The sequence below is a fragment of the Bufo bufo genome, chromosome 2 (genome assembly GCF_905171765.1).
Source record: "Bufo bufo chromosome 2, aBufBuf1.1, whole genome shotgun sequence".
NCBI classification, from domain to species: domain Eukaryota; kingdom Metazoa; phylum Chordata; class Amphibia; order Anura; family Bufonidae; genus Bufo; species Bufo bufo.
Window position 1 is genome coordinate 116,271,989 of NC_053390.1, and position 15,229 is coordinate 116,287,217.

Consider the following 15,229-nt stretch of genomic DNA (forward strand, 5'->3'; position numbering starts at 1 on the left):
GCACACGACCGTTTTTTTTTGCGGTCCGCAAAACGGATTTCCGTTGTTCCGTGATCCGTGACAGTTTTTTCTTCCGTGGGTCTTCCTTGATTTTTGGAGGATCCACGGACATGAAGGAAAAAGTCTTTTTGGTGTCCGCCTGGCCGTGCGGAGCCAAACGGATCCATCCTGACTTACAATGCAAGTCAATGGGGACGGATCCGTTTGACGTTGACACAATATGGTGCAATTGCAAACGGATCCGTCCCCCATTGACTTTCAATGTAAAGTCAGGAGTCCCTATAATACCATCGGATCGGATTTTTCTTCAATCCGATGGTATATTTTAACTTGAAGCGTCCCCATCACCATGGGAACGCCTCTATGTTAAAATATACCATCGGATTTGAGTTAGATCGTGAAACTCAGATCCGACAGTATATTCTAACACAGAGGCGTTCCCATAGTGATGGGGACGCTTCAAGTTAGAATATACTGAGAACTGTGTAATAACTGCCCCCTGCTGCCTGGCAGCACCCGATCTCTTACAGGGGGCTGTGATCCGCACAATTAATTGTGCGTATCATAGCCCCCTGTAAGAGATCAGGTGCTGCCAGGCAGCAGGGGGCAGACCCCCTCCCTCCCCAGTTTTAAATTCATTGGTGACCAGTGCGGCCCCCCTCCCTCCCTCCCCAGTATTATATTCATTGATTGGTGGCCAGTGCCGCCTCACCTCTCCCGCCCCCCCCCCCCCTAATTAAAATCACCTTCCCCCATCGCTGCCACCAATGGAGAGTTCCGATCGGAGTCCCAGTTTAATCTCTGGGGCTCCGATCGGTTACCATGGCAGCCAAGACGCTACTGCAGTCCTGGCTGCCATGGTTACTTAGCAAAAGAAGCATTGGATGCCATGGTAACCAATCGGAGCCCCAGCGATTAAACTGGGACTCCGATCGGAACTCTCCGCTGCCACCAATGATGGGGGAAGGTGATTTTAATTAGGGGGAGGGGAGGCTGCACTGGCCACCAATGATGGGGGTGGGGTGATTTTAATTAGGTGGGGGGGGGGGGAGGCCGCACTGGCCACCAATGATGGGGAAGGTAATTTTAATTGGGGGGGGGGGGGGAGGCCGCACTGGCCACCAATGAATATAATACAGGGGAGGGAGGGGGGCCGCACTGGCCACCAATGAGTTAAATACAGGGGAGGGAGGGGGGCCGCACTGGCCACCAATGAGTTAAATACAGGGGGGGGAGGGGGGCCGCACTGGCCACCAATGAGTTAAATACAGGGGGGGGAGGGAGGGGGGCCGCACTGGCCACCAATGAGTTAAATACAGGGGGGGGAGGGAGGGGGGCCGCACTGGCCACCAATGAGTTAAATACAGGGGGGGGAGGGAGGGGGGCCGCACTGGCCACCAATGAGTTAAATACAGGGGGGGGAGGGAGGGGGGCCGCACTGGCCACCAATGAGTTAAATACAGGGGGGGGAGGGAGGGGGGCCGCACTGGCCACCAATGAGTTAAATACAGGGGGGGAGGGAGGGGGGCCGCACTGGCCCCAATGAGTTAAATACAGGGGGGGGAGGGGGGCCGCACTGGCCACCAATGAGTTAAATATAGGGGGGGGGGGGAGGGAGGGGGGGAGGGAGGGAGGGAGGGGGGGAGGGAGGGAGGGAGGGGGGGGCCGCACTGGCCACTAATGAATTTAAAACTGGGGAGGGAGGGGGTCTGCCCCCTCCTGCCTGGCAGCATCGGATCTCTTACAGGGGGCTATGATACGCACAATTAATTGTGCGGATCACAGACCCCTGTAAGAGATCGGGTGCTGCCAGGCAGCAGGGGGCAGTCATGTACACAGTTCTTAGTATATTCTAACTAGAAGCGTCTCCATCACTATGGGAACTCCTCTGTGTTAGAAAATACTGTCGGATCTGAGTTTTCACAAAGTGTAAACTCGGATCTAAAAAGCTTTTATGCAGATGGATCAGCGGATCAGTCTGTGTGAAAGTAGCCGACGGACGCGGATGACAATCTTGTGTACATCCGTGTTTTTTCACGGACCCATTGACTTGAATGGGTCCGTGAACCGTTGTCCGTCAAAAAAATAGGACAGGTCATATTTTTTTGATGGACAGGAAACACGGATCACGGATGCGGCTGCCAAACGGTGCATTTTCCTATTTTTTCACGGACCCATTGAAAGTAAATGGGTCCGCGAAAAAAAACGGAAAACAAAACCACGGACGTGGATGCACACAACGGTCGTGTGCATGAGGCCTAAGGGTGCGGCTACGTGGCGATTTTGAGCATGACACGTGTCACGTGCCCTATTGCAGTGTAGCCGGGCAGCCACAGAAGTGAAATGGGTCCATAGGCGACTAACATGTGACCCCAGAATCGCAAAATATCCAGCAGTGTTGGATTTTTTTGAGATTCTGTGGTTCACTGTAAACGTGCGAGTCGCGCTGCAACCGCTTTTTATTTCTATGGCTGTCCGGCTACACGGGTCACCCAAAATTGCTATGTAGCCGTACCCCTATGTAACATCAGGAAACACCAGAAAACAAAATCCAGCACCAAGTGTCGAGTGTGAACTGTGCTTTACTCCAGCTCTGCAGCTTAGACACGCTAGGACCCATGTTTATACGGCAGGTTAGGCTACTTTCACACTAGCGGTTTTAGAATCTGGCAGGCAGTTGCGTTGCCGGAACTGCCATGCCAGATCTAGAAATCCGTATACAAACTGATATCCTTTTTTTTTCCGGATCTGTTAGACTTAGGCCTCCTGCACAGTGGTCCAACACTGTCCGTGGGGCAGCCACATCGGATCGCGGACCCATTCACTTTAATGGGTCCGCGATCCGGCCGTTCCGCAAAAAATAGAAAATGTTCTATCTTTTTGCGGAATGGAAGTACAGGACAAAACCCCACGGAAGTACTCCGTAGTGCTCCCGTATGGTTCCGTTCCGTGCTTCCGTTCCGCATCTCCGGATTTGCGGACCCATTGAAGTAAACGGTTCCGCATCCGTGATGCGGAATGCACACGGAACGGTGCCAGTGTATTGCGGATCCGCAAATGCGGTCCGCAATACGGCAACGGGAAGCACACGTTCGTGTGCAGGAGGCCTTATCCATTGAAAAACAGTCTTTCCGGTATCATCCGGAATAACGGATCCGGTATTTCATTTTTTCAAAGCTAGAAACAACAGTGCATGTGCAGACTGGAAAACCGGATGCGGCAATTTTTGGAACACTTGGTATCGGATCCAGCATTAATACATTTCAATGGAAATGAATGCTGGATCCGGTAAGTGCGGTAGTGTTCCGGAATTTAGGCCGGAAAAAATACTGCAGCAAGCTGCTGTATTTTATCCAGTCAAATACCGTACAAGGGACGGGACGGAAGACATCCTGATGCATACTGAACGGATTGCTTTCCATTCAGGATGCATTGGAACAAAACGGAAGCGTTTGTTTCCGGTATTGAGACCCTTTACCGGATTTCAATACCGAAAAAGAATAACGCTAGTGTGAAAGACTAATGTAGCACGTCATATGTCCACCACCAACTGAACATCCCGGTTTTCAATGCAACGTGAGCAGAAAATATGCTAAACGTTAAAGATAGCCAACCATTACGTATTTCAGTCATTTCACGTGTTAACATTGCCCCGGGCGATCTGGGTGGCAACCTCCAATTGTTAGAATAAACCTGTTAAGCCACTGAGCAATGGCAAAGGCATCTTTTTTTTATTAGTGCACATTTTATTGGCTTTTTACTTGAAGTTTCACCCCATTTGCATAGCATAAGGTACAGTATGGGCTTGTCTGTCCTGGCCGGTGAGTTTTCTTCAATATGGCTAAATAAACAGCAGGCAGAGAAGACTACAGACACACGCTGAAGCCAGGGAAGCAGCCCTACCCTTCCACACCCTGGTGTCAGATCCTCTGCTAATAGCAACAAGCTATAGTCTGAACATAAAGCAGGAGAAGGCTCCGGCCACAGGCCGTGGTGACGTACATAGTATAGCCGACGTACTGCAGGGGCGCGCACCTACCCCATATACTGCTCTACTGCCACCGATGGCTGAAACTTGGCCCCCTTTATTCTAATAAGTAGTGGCAAAAACGCAGCACAATGCCAGTGGTATGGGGCAGGAGTTCTCATGCTCCCCCACACCCTGCTGCTGATTGACAGCCTTCTTACTATTAGCGAACTAGGGAGGGGAGAACGCTGTCAATCGACTTTGGAAGGGTAAAGGGAGTCTGCCTTACAGCCAAAAATAACCAACATGTTCTTCAAGACATCGTCACACCGCTGATTTGACAACCTTCCTACCATTACTGTGCATAGAGAGAAAGCCGCCAATCAGCGATGGTATAGCGAAGGGAGCCTGCCGCACTGCACTGGCGATGATGCGACAAACAACCAGTTCTTCAAGACATCTTCACACATAAGTGACAGCACTGCAACCAGCAGGAGTTCTCATATTCATGAGATGAGTTCTCCCCACAACCTCCCAACATGTTCTTCAAGACATCGTCACACCACTGATTTGACAGCCTTCTTCCTATTACTGTGAACAGAGAGAAAGCTGTCAATCAGCGATGGTAAGGGAGCCTGCCTAACAGCACCGGCAATGATGCTACAAACAACCAGAAAGTTACTCAAGACATCTTCACACTAAAATCAGTATACCCATCACTACTTTATGCTGCACTCAGGTAAGGTAAGATAAAAGGACTGATAGGTTCCCCTTCACATAGATTTGTCTCACGAAGTCTACTTTCACACTGGCGTTTTGGCTTTCCGTTTGTGAGATCCATCATGGGCTCTCACAAGCGCTCCAAAACGGATCAGCACGACCACCACTGATGGATTGCAGGGTGGTCATATCCATGGAAACGAGCAGTGTATAATGTGATGGAAAAATGAATCCAGCCAGCAAAGGAGACAACATGGACAATCACAATACATTAGTAAGTACCTTGTAGTAACTGCTCTACGTGATAAATGCCATCTGCTCTTCTACTGCCAGTAGACGCTGCACCCTATTATACAGCTGTTAACAGGTCATGACATGAAAGAACATGTAGATAATGTACTGTACATACATGAACATATTGTCTCTAGCTTCCTATCAGAACAGAAATAGAACTAGAATTATAGAAAATGCTTTTTTTTTTTCAGGAACTAAAAGTAAGAAGCAGAAAGACTTTCCCAGAGTAGAGAAATGACAGAAGTACAAGTCAGCAGCAGCTCTGCAGGGAGACCCACAGTACGCTGGGTACAACCTGCCACCGAGAGCCTTCAATCCAGTGTCAGCTGGAGCACCGGGACCCCGGCCATCTCGGGCGCCCTTCGTACTAAGCTACTGGGATCTCAGAGCAAATCCAGGCCCGAGATGTCACAAGCGTAACAACATCAGAAACCACACCGTACATACACAAGGGCTTCTCCACTGTAAGTGATCCTCCAGATGCTGAAAAGGGTCGTCTTAGGCTACTTTCACACTTGCGTTGTTGTTTTCCGGTATTGAGATTCGGCAGAGGATCTCAACACTGGAAAAAAAAAAAAAAAAAACGTTTCCGTTTAGTCCTCATGCATGCTGAATGGAAAGAGATCTAGACATCAGGATGTCTTCCGTTCTGGCAGCATTTAGTTTTGTGACCGGACACAAAACCGCTGATAGCCGACGGGGAAAAAAACTGACCCGTCACTTTAGGAGCCTAAAAAAAACGAATCCGTCACTGAAAACAATGAAAGTCAATGGTGACGGATCCGTTTTTTTAGGAGTCTAAAAAACCGGATCCTTCACCTATTGACTTTCAAGGTATTTAGTGACGGATCCGTTTTTTTTTTCCGTTTTGATTTCACACAACCCCATCCTAACGGAACGGATGCTTCCAGATGTGCAAAATCAAAACGGATGAGTCTAATTCCGGTATGGAGATCCATTCCCTTTCCTGATGCATTTGGATGTCAAACAGGAAGGTTCTCTGCTCACGACCCCCCTCCCCCCAGCATGTAATCCAGTAAAGCCTTTTGAGACAATAACCCTAAATTGCCCTGAAAAGCAGTCCCCTGGGGGTGGTCTTCTCAGAGAAGATGGCTTGTAAAATCAGTGACATGAAATCCGGTCTGGATAAAGAGCGGACAGCTCTCATTGTACTACCCTTCCCCTACAGTGCCGGACAATAACCATTTATTACAGCCAGTCGAGTGCATGCCGCCATTTTTTTTTTTCACTTCTGTAGTAATATCATATCCTTGTCAGCAAAACAGACAAGTATAGGACATGTTCTATCTTTTTTGCGGGGCCGTAGAACGGACAGACGGATGCAGTCAGCACAATGAATGGGTCCGCATCCATTCCACAAAAAATCCGAACCAGATGCGGACTAAAAATGTGGTTGTGTGCGTGAGGCCTTGGACGGATGGATTACACGGCGGTCTTCATCTATCCCCCGCTGGCTTCAGGTCACAGCACACACGTGTGTCTACACCAGCAAAGAAGAGGATGCCGATTTCATTATAATGTACGCGTCATAATATACTGCATATGCTGGGTCTGATATAAGCGACCACCAACTCCCCTCCTAGCCCATTTTTTAGAAAAGTGGTGAGGGGTCTCCAAACCCCCCAAAAATCACTAAATATTGCGCAACAATGGTGTGCGCCAACCTTTGGGACTTTTTGACACCAGTTTTCTGGCTTAAAGGGGATGATAAATGTCTCCCTTAGACCTTCTGGAGGTAAACCTCCGCAATCAGCTGATCAGAAGGCCACTTTACTTAAAAAATAAAAAAAATAAAGAGAGATGTTTCTAACTGTTCACTTTGACCCCTTTTTAATTTTTTGCATCCTCACACTCCGGTGGTCCTGACCCTTTTAAACCTTTGTTCACATCTATGTCGGGGGCTGTGTTGCACATTCAGCCAAAAAGAGTGAACAAAAATCTCTTGCACCCAGGGATTTTTTATTTATTTTTTTACTAAAAAAGTGGACACCTGAACTGAAACCAAACCTACTCCATTAGGGCTCATTCACACAACTGTTGGTGTCCCGTTCCCATATTGCAGACCCGCAATACACGGGCACCGTTCCATTGTCATTCCGCATCACGGATGCGGACCCAATCATTTCAATGGGTCCGCAAATCCGGAGATGCAGAACGGAAGCACGGAACGGAACACTATGGAAGCACTACGGAGTGCTTTCTGGGGTCCCGTTCCGTGCCCCTGCAGCGCAAAAAAATAGAACATGCTCTATCTTTTTGCGGAACGGAGGGACCGCGAACCCATGCAAGTGAATGGGTCTGCGATCCCTATGCGGCTGCCCCACGGACGGTGCCCATGCATTGCGGACCGCAATTTGCGGTCCACAGCGCGGGCAAGGGCTTCACACGTTCGTGTGAATGAGCCCTTAAGTCAATGAGGTTTCTTCTGTTTCCGTTACCTCCAGAGTCCAGCATGGTGGTCCATCGTCTTCATCGTTCTGCTCCTCTTTCACACGAGCATTACGGATTCCATCAGAATGCATTCGGTGAAACTCACACGATTTTGCAAGAAAGTTCTGTTTTGTTTGCAATTGCGTCCAGTGTTTCAGTTTTTTTCTGCACAGTTGCAATGAGTTTTGTTGCATTTTTGACACGCATCAAAAAAAATCTGAACAATCTACATCTCCTAGCAACCATCAGTGAAAAACGCATTGCATCTGGACTGCATCCAGGTTACATCCGTTTTTCACTGAAGCCCGCTCACTTCTATGGGGCCAGGGCTGTGTGATAAACGCAGAATATAGAACGTGCTGCGATTCTCACGCAACGCAGAACTGATGAGTGAAAAACAACGCTTATGTGGACAGGCCCATAGAAAAGAATGGGTCAGGATTCAGTGCGGGTGGCTATGCGTTCACGTCACACATTGCACCCGCAGGGGCAACTAGCTCACACAGAGCGGGGGAAGGGAATGGAAAATGCTAATGCTGAACATGGCCTAATTTTAATAAGTCTTCTTTTTTTTTTTTTTCTAGACAAGTAGCCTTTAAGATGTTACTTTTGGTACACAGACTTAATAATATTTATTTTTATGGTTTCAAGTTTTTTTTCTGTACACCGTTTACAATAAATTTGGTTATCTTTATTATACTGGTCGTTATGGTTGCAAAAATAATAAATACGCTGTGGGGATTCGCTCTGGTAGGCAGGTTAGCGGACGCAGTACAGAGGCAACCACAAAGTCTTTGACTTAAACAGTTTAATGTCTTATTCACACATAAGGAAAGTGACAACAAAAAGTCAGTTTCAAGGAAAAAAACAGTCACCTTGAGTCTAGTGTTTGTTCACACCAGGCAGCAACACATAAATCCTTGGATGAAACAGAAGTCCTGGTGCTTTCATCTAAAGAAGATAGCAGGCCTTAGTCCCGGCCCCAGCACAGATCCTGGCAAAGCTCCACTGTCAGATGGAGGATAATCCACACCAGCTGAGACTGCTGGCTGGGTTTTTATATCCCTAACCAAAACCCAGCCTGGAACATGTGGAGAAGCCACCCACCCTGCACTTTGGCTGCTCCCAGTAAGAGCCGGCCCGGATCGGCTTTACAGCCATACTAAATAACCAATAGTGTCAGTCAGCACTATCTGCCGCTGACACTTAAAATTACCGGCTCATACCTCACCGAGGCCAGGAACCTCGGAGACACGTATCTTCCGTCAATGACGGCCGCTTGCGCTTTCCTACAACGTGTATATTATTCATTGTCTTCTGACTGTCATGCAATAAAGTTTTTGTTTTGTTTGTTAATTTGTATGGGGTTTTTTTCACGACTTTTTATTTTTGTTTAGCCATTAAATATACCATATATCAGAAATATGATAGATATATATATATAATGCAATAATAAAAAAAAATAAAGAGAAGAGGCTATACCTCTTCACGACTGAAAAGCAGGTCAAGCAAGTAAGTTATTATCTAACAGTACACACAGAGAGGAAGATAATGTAATACATTTGACGTCACGGTCACCCTAGCCAAAAAGCCGCTTGTCCTTGTCAGGCAATGAAAGGTTACCAGAAACTACAGTAGTTCCAGAGAAACTGTCTTCTCGGTGTAAAATGCCATCAAATAGAGATAAAGATGTCAAATAAGATACAAATCTAACAGAAGTAGCTCAGCCTCGTACATCTACTTTCTAAGGGCTCATGCACATGAACATATTTTCTTTCCATGTCCGTTCTGTTGTTTTTTTTTTGCAGACTGTATGCGGAACCATTCATTTCAATGAGTCCGCAAAAAAACAAAACAAGAAAAAAAAAAAAACAGAAGTTACTCTGTGTGCACTGCATTTGCGTATGTCCGTTCCGCGAAAAAATAGAACGTGTCCTATTATTGTCCACGCTACGGACAAGGATGTCCTATTAGGGGTCAGCTGTTCCGTTCCGCAAAATACGGAATGCGCACAGAAGTCACCCGTATTTTTTGTGGATCCCAAAATACATACGGTCGTGTGCATGAGCCCTAGCACAAAACTATCCATTGTGTTTCCAGGACATTTTTTTTGCTGAATACCATCCTAGAGAAGACCTCACATCTCCACGTCATGAAGAACTACGAGCCCTCATACGTGGACACGCAGGCTCACGGAGTTTCCCTTTAGGGTGCTTTCACACATGGGGATTTTGACAATGGGGCAGCTCTTCTAACGCACGGATTAGGATGCAGATTTCTTTGTGAATGTTGTTGCAGATTTCCATGCAGATTACACCCCCCACTGAAATTGAATGGAGATTTTCTGCGCCATTAAAGACACAAGACATCATTATTTACGCAGCAGAATGCAGGGCAGGGATTTCAACCCTACTGGGTAATAGAGGGGGGGAGTCTGAATGCTGCATATTTCTGGTGGATTTTTCCACCATGTGTGATGGCACCCTTAGGACTCATGCACACGACTGTCGGCGGTTTTGTGGTCCACAAATTGCAGATTGCAGATCCTCAAAACACGGATACCGACCGTGTGCATCCCGCACTAGGAGACCAGCCGCTAACAGCGCAGTCCTATCCTTAATAATAGACATGTTCTATTTTTTATGCGGAAAGGTCATGTGGTTTGGATCCACTCTTGGTTTGAGCCTTAGGCCTCATGCACACGACCGTGGAGTGTTTTGCGGTCTGCAAATCGCGGATCCGCAAAACACAGATGCGTCCGTGCGCGTTGCGCAATTTGCGGAACGGCACGGACAGCCTTTAATATAAATGCCTATTCTTGTCCGCAAAGCGCGGACAAGAATAGGACAGGTTATATTTTTTTAGCGGGGCCACGGGACAGAGCAACGGATGCGGACAGCACACGGAGTGCTGTCCGCGTCTTTTGCGGCCCCATTGAAGTGAATGGGTCCGCATCCGAGCCACTAAAACGGCGGCCGTGTGCATGAGGCCTTAGTCCTACATGTTTTTTGGTTCTGCTAAAAAAGAAGCCACCCAAATGGAAACCGAGTCAATGCGGTCTATTTGACTCCGTTGGTATCAGTTATGTGCTGGATCCAGCATTTCCGTTCGTTTCGTTTTTCTGCTCCTCTAATGGAAATAACGAGCAGTAAAGTGAATGTGGCCTTACAATCGTCTGATGCACATGAATGTATTCCTGGTCTGTGTCCTACGTACGTAGATAGAGGTAAAAAGAACACACAAGTCTGCATGTCTGAAAGACTACATACATACATGGACCCAATCATTTCTATGGGTCCCCAAAAAAACTAACAGGACGCGGATGTCATCCATGTGCTGCCCACATCCTTTGCTGGCTGGGTTCATTTTTTCCCATCACATGGAAAGTTAAGACAAGGCACTTAGTATTGTGATTGTCCATATTGCCTCCTTTGCTGGCTTGATTCATTTTTCCATCACATTATACACTGCTCGTTTCCGTGGTAACGACCACCCTGCAAGCTATCAGTGGTGGTCATGCTTCCCCACTATAGGAAAAAGCACTAGCCTGTGTGAGCTCTCACAGGCCCAGCCACCTGAGAGGCCAATGCTTTTTTTCTACAGTGTGCAAGCACGACCACCACTGATGGATTGCAGGGTGGCCATTACCATGGAAACGAGCAGTGTATAATGTGATGGAAAAATGAATCCAGCCAGCAAAGGAAGCAATATGGACAATCACAATACATTAGTAAGTGTCCAACAAATACTTCCAAAGGAAGGCTCCGGCATATACTACTGTATAGGCATACATCGCTCAAACTGTATGCCATTAGGGGACTGAGCTGTACCTAGGACCATGTGACCGATGAACATGACATCACATGGCCTAGGAAGGGGCCGCCGGGCTCACCCTGCCTCTTCAAACAGCTTATCGGGCAGGGGTTGCCGGAGTCAGACCCCCACCAATGAGATATTGATGATTATTAAAAACACGGAAAAGCCCTTTAATACATTAAAAAAGGAATTATTATGTATACCAGCAGGACGTATGCAAAATGGACACTCTTCTGTCATCCATCGGGTGAATGGATACGTCTGATATTTTGGTTAAAAGTCCTAACTTTCCCACCTAGCAGCCTAACTGCACAATATTTCCCAGGAACTATTATGTCCCCCCACCCCACGGAAAGTCATTCTTCTTGTGGGACATTAGTGTCTACCAATTCCACAATTTGGACATTTGGACAGCTTAACCGGTAACCTCAACTTGTCGACCAAACTAAAACGTAGCAGCCCCAACTAAATAATGAAGCATTTTAAGTAACCCCCTAACTTGCGGCCATTCCGGCCACCACACTTCCTAGCCCGTGAAGCCATCTCTATTGACAAACATTAGCAATAAACTGGGTCACACTGAAGAAGATCTTGGGGATGGCGATAAGATGCCGTCATCACAACAACTCATTTTGGCAAATTCCTTTTCTGCTAGAGCCGACACTTCACCAGAAGAAATATTTGACTGAAATCATATGCGTTGGGCAACCATGGCCAAGCTGCCTGAGATCACGGTGCACAATGCCAGGAGTGTGGTGTAAAGCTGATCGCCAACGCAAGCTGGAGCCGGCAAGACCTCGTCAGGAGCAATAAACGACAATTCACTATTTGACAGATGAAAGTGCTTCCCATCTGAATGCTAGGAGACTATTTTTCTAAGTTTGGACTGGACCCATTAGATTCGGCAAAATCTTTACAGTGCCTTCATCACACGCAATGAATTTTGCTGCAGAAATTTTCTGCAACCAAAAATCAGTTCCATTCACATGAATGGGTCTTGAAGAAGTCCATATGCTTGCCACCAAACCAACCCCATTCGGACAAAATGGAACTGATTTTCAGTCACAGAAATCGGCTGCGTGTAAAGACTCCCTCCCTAACATGACTACGATCAGTCCAGGAAACGTGGTCCATGTGTTAGCCGCATCTCCTGGATCTACCGCGGCTCTCCTGACTTGAACAGCCGGCATCATAGTGTTTTATGATGCATTCAGTTTCTTCCTGATCGTGACATGATGATGCGAGTACAGTACAACAGACCCACGATCAGATAGGAACTGGGTCAGGGAGGCTGTGGTCCGTCCAGGAGATGCGGCCTACACGCGGGCTGAGCTTCCCGGACCGATCACAGTCATGGGAATTAGTTCTAAGGCATACAATGACATTCCAGCCCTGTTCCAAACGTCTAGGGAAGTTCCTTTCCTGTTCCTGCAGGACAATGACCCTATGAACAAAGTGAGGCCCATAACAACGTGTTCATATGAAGCCATCTTGGGTGTCAAAATGTCAATCTCAGTTTTTCCCCTCAGTACATGAAGTAGTTCTAGACACGTCTTCATTCAATAAGAAGCTCCATAAGCACGTATGGCTGCGAAGCTCAGGTGGCCACATTACCTACATACAGAAGTATCAACTATAGTATGATATGCAGCTCGACCAAGAGCAGAGGTGGACGGGAATCTATCATGATTAGTATTGAGCAACTTCTGTTTTCAAGTCCGGCGTACAAGGTTCTGTTTGGGTTATCTAAGAATTCCGTTATGGATTCCGCTACCACAGACCATAAGATATTTAGCAGAATCCATAATGGAATTCTTAGATAACCGGAACCAGAACCTTGTACGCCCAACTTGAAAAACAGAAGTTCGCTCATCCCTAAGGATGCAAAGTATACCAAACTGGAGGTACAAGCATTCATAGGGGTTTACTGAGACGTTCCTCGAAATATACTGCACCTGACCAACCTCTCAGAGTAAAGGAAAATTGGAGTAGTTGTCCATGGCAATCAATTACCTCTCATTTTTAAGGGACCGTTGACTTCATTTTTCCCTTGGCATCTGAGAATCAGTGGACAATCTTTCACATTCTGGCCCAGGCTCTCCTGGAAGGCATCTGTTAGAAGGACTGACCAGGGGGTACTTATGCCAGGAGCGCCCAATACTCTAGTTTACCATAGTTTCCAATTCAGTAGACAGTATGAAGACCTGCCTAGGATTCTGCTTCCCAGATACGATCACTGAGGGCCTAGATTGCCTCTTCAGAGCTTTTAGAGCCACATTAGAAAATGTTGGGGTTGTTTTTGCCCATGGCCTGGTACTGCGGCTCAGGACCAATCTCAGAGGAGGGCACTACACAATAACATCTTATCCATAACGCTTCCTTATGGAGATCACACCTGCATGGTCACCCCAGTGGTCAACAAAGAGGTCCCAGTCCGCAGTGGTCACCACCAAAAGCCACTTCAGAAAATGATCTGGTCATTAGTAGTGTTAAGCGAACTTGTGTTTTAAGTTCGGCGTCTAAAGTTCGGGTTATCGAAGAATTGCATTATGGATTCTAATTCCGCTATGGTCCGTGGTAGCGGAATCCATAACGCGATTCTTCGATAACCCGAACCCAAACTTTAGACGCTCAACTCTAATCATTAGGTCTCCCACTTCATCCTCACACTACAAGTGCTGCCACTATGGATGGTTCCAAGTTTCAGAGCAACTTTGTGGACAACGCATTAGTGAACACCTGGTTCTTTACATCAGTGGCCCCTAAATCATAACACAACCCCCATATCAGTAATTAGAGCCATCAACGTGAGGCTATTCACCCTGCTGTACATTCTGGAGAACCCCTTTAAGACATGGGTTGCAGGCAGCTCCTCACTTCAAGGACAGGACACTGGAGATAAAACTGCAAAGTACTTCATAGCCGGGATATGTGTCTGCCAGCAGCTGTAGGTACCCGGCAGCAGCAGACGCCTACCTGGCAGGTCCCGCAGTAGTCCCCGGCACGGCTCAGTCCAGTAGCAGGTGCCGCCGTCTAGTACACATGCCGCAGCCTCCGGACTCCCCACATCAATAGTCACTTGTCCCGAGCTCCTCCAGTCCCACAGCGGCTCCTGCAGAGTCCTGCTGCGCCTGAGGGATCCGGGGGAGGCGGCCGCTCCGTGTGAGTCCCCTCCCAGTCTGGCCGCTGGTCCCTCCCACCCAGGTTGTCTGGCCTCGTAGAGCCCCACCTAGAGGACAGAGAGGGCGGCCGGACCACATGTAGTGTACACAGAGCTGGGGGCGGGGGAGCTACTCACTACATATACACTGCCTGCTGGTCTGTGTACATACATGTGCAGTCACTACATATACACTGCCTGCTGGTCTGTGTACATACATGTGCAGTCACTACATATGCACTGCCTGCTGGTCTGTGTACATACATGTGCAGTCACTCCAGATACACTGCCTGCTGGTCTGTGTACATACATGTGAGGTCACTACATATACACTGCCTGCTGGTCTGTGTACATACATGTGAGGTCACTCCAGATACACTGCCTGCTGGTCTGTGTACATACATGTGCAATCACTACATATACACTGCCTGCTGGTCTGTGTACATACATGTTCAGTCACTACATATACACTGCCTGCTGGTCTGTGTACATACATGTGAGGTCACTACATATACACTGCCTGCTGGTCTGTGACATACATGTGCAGTCACTACATATACACTGCCTGCTGGTCTGTGTACATACATGTGAGGTCACTACATATACACTGCCTGCTGGTCTGTGTACATACATGTGCAGTCACTACATATACACTGCCTGCTGGTCTGTGACATACATGTGCAGTCACTACATATACTCTGCCTGCTGGTCTGTGTACATACATGTGCAGTCACTACATATACTCTGCCTGCTGGTCTGTGTACATACATGTGCAGTCACTACATATACACTGCCTGCTGGTCTGTGACATACATGTGCAG

The 15,229-nt window shown here is 47.6% G+C and overlaps 1 protein-coding gene across 2 annotated transcripts in view; it reads right to left on the bottom strand.

Annotated features, from left to right (window-relative positions):
• Positions 1-14,385, bottom strand: part of ARHGEF28 (Rho guanine nucleotide exchange factor 28) — a 245,723-nt gene extending 231,338 nt beyond the window's left edge. For both annotated transcript variants that reach the window (XM_040421454.1, XM_040421453.1), the window contains exon 1: positions 14,225-14,385. The gene's annotated coding sequence lies outside the window, so the exon portion shown is untranslated. The remainder of the gene's footprint in view (positions 1-14,224) is intronic.
• Between the last annotated feature and the right edge of the window lie 844 nt (positions 14,386-15,229).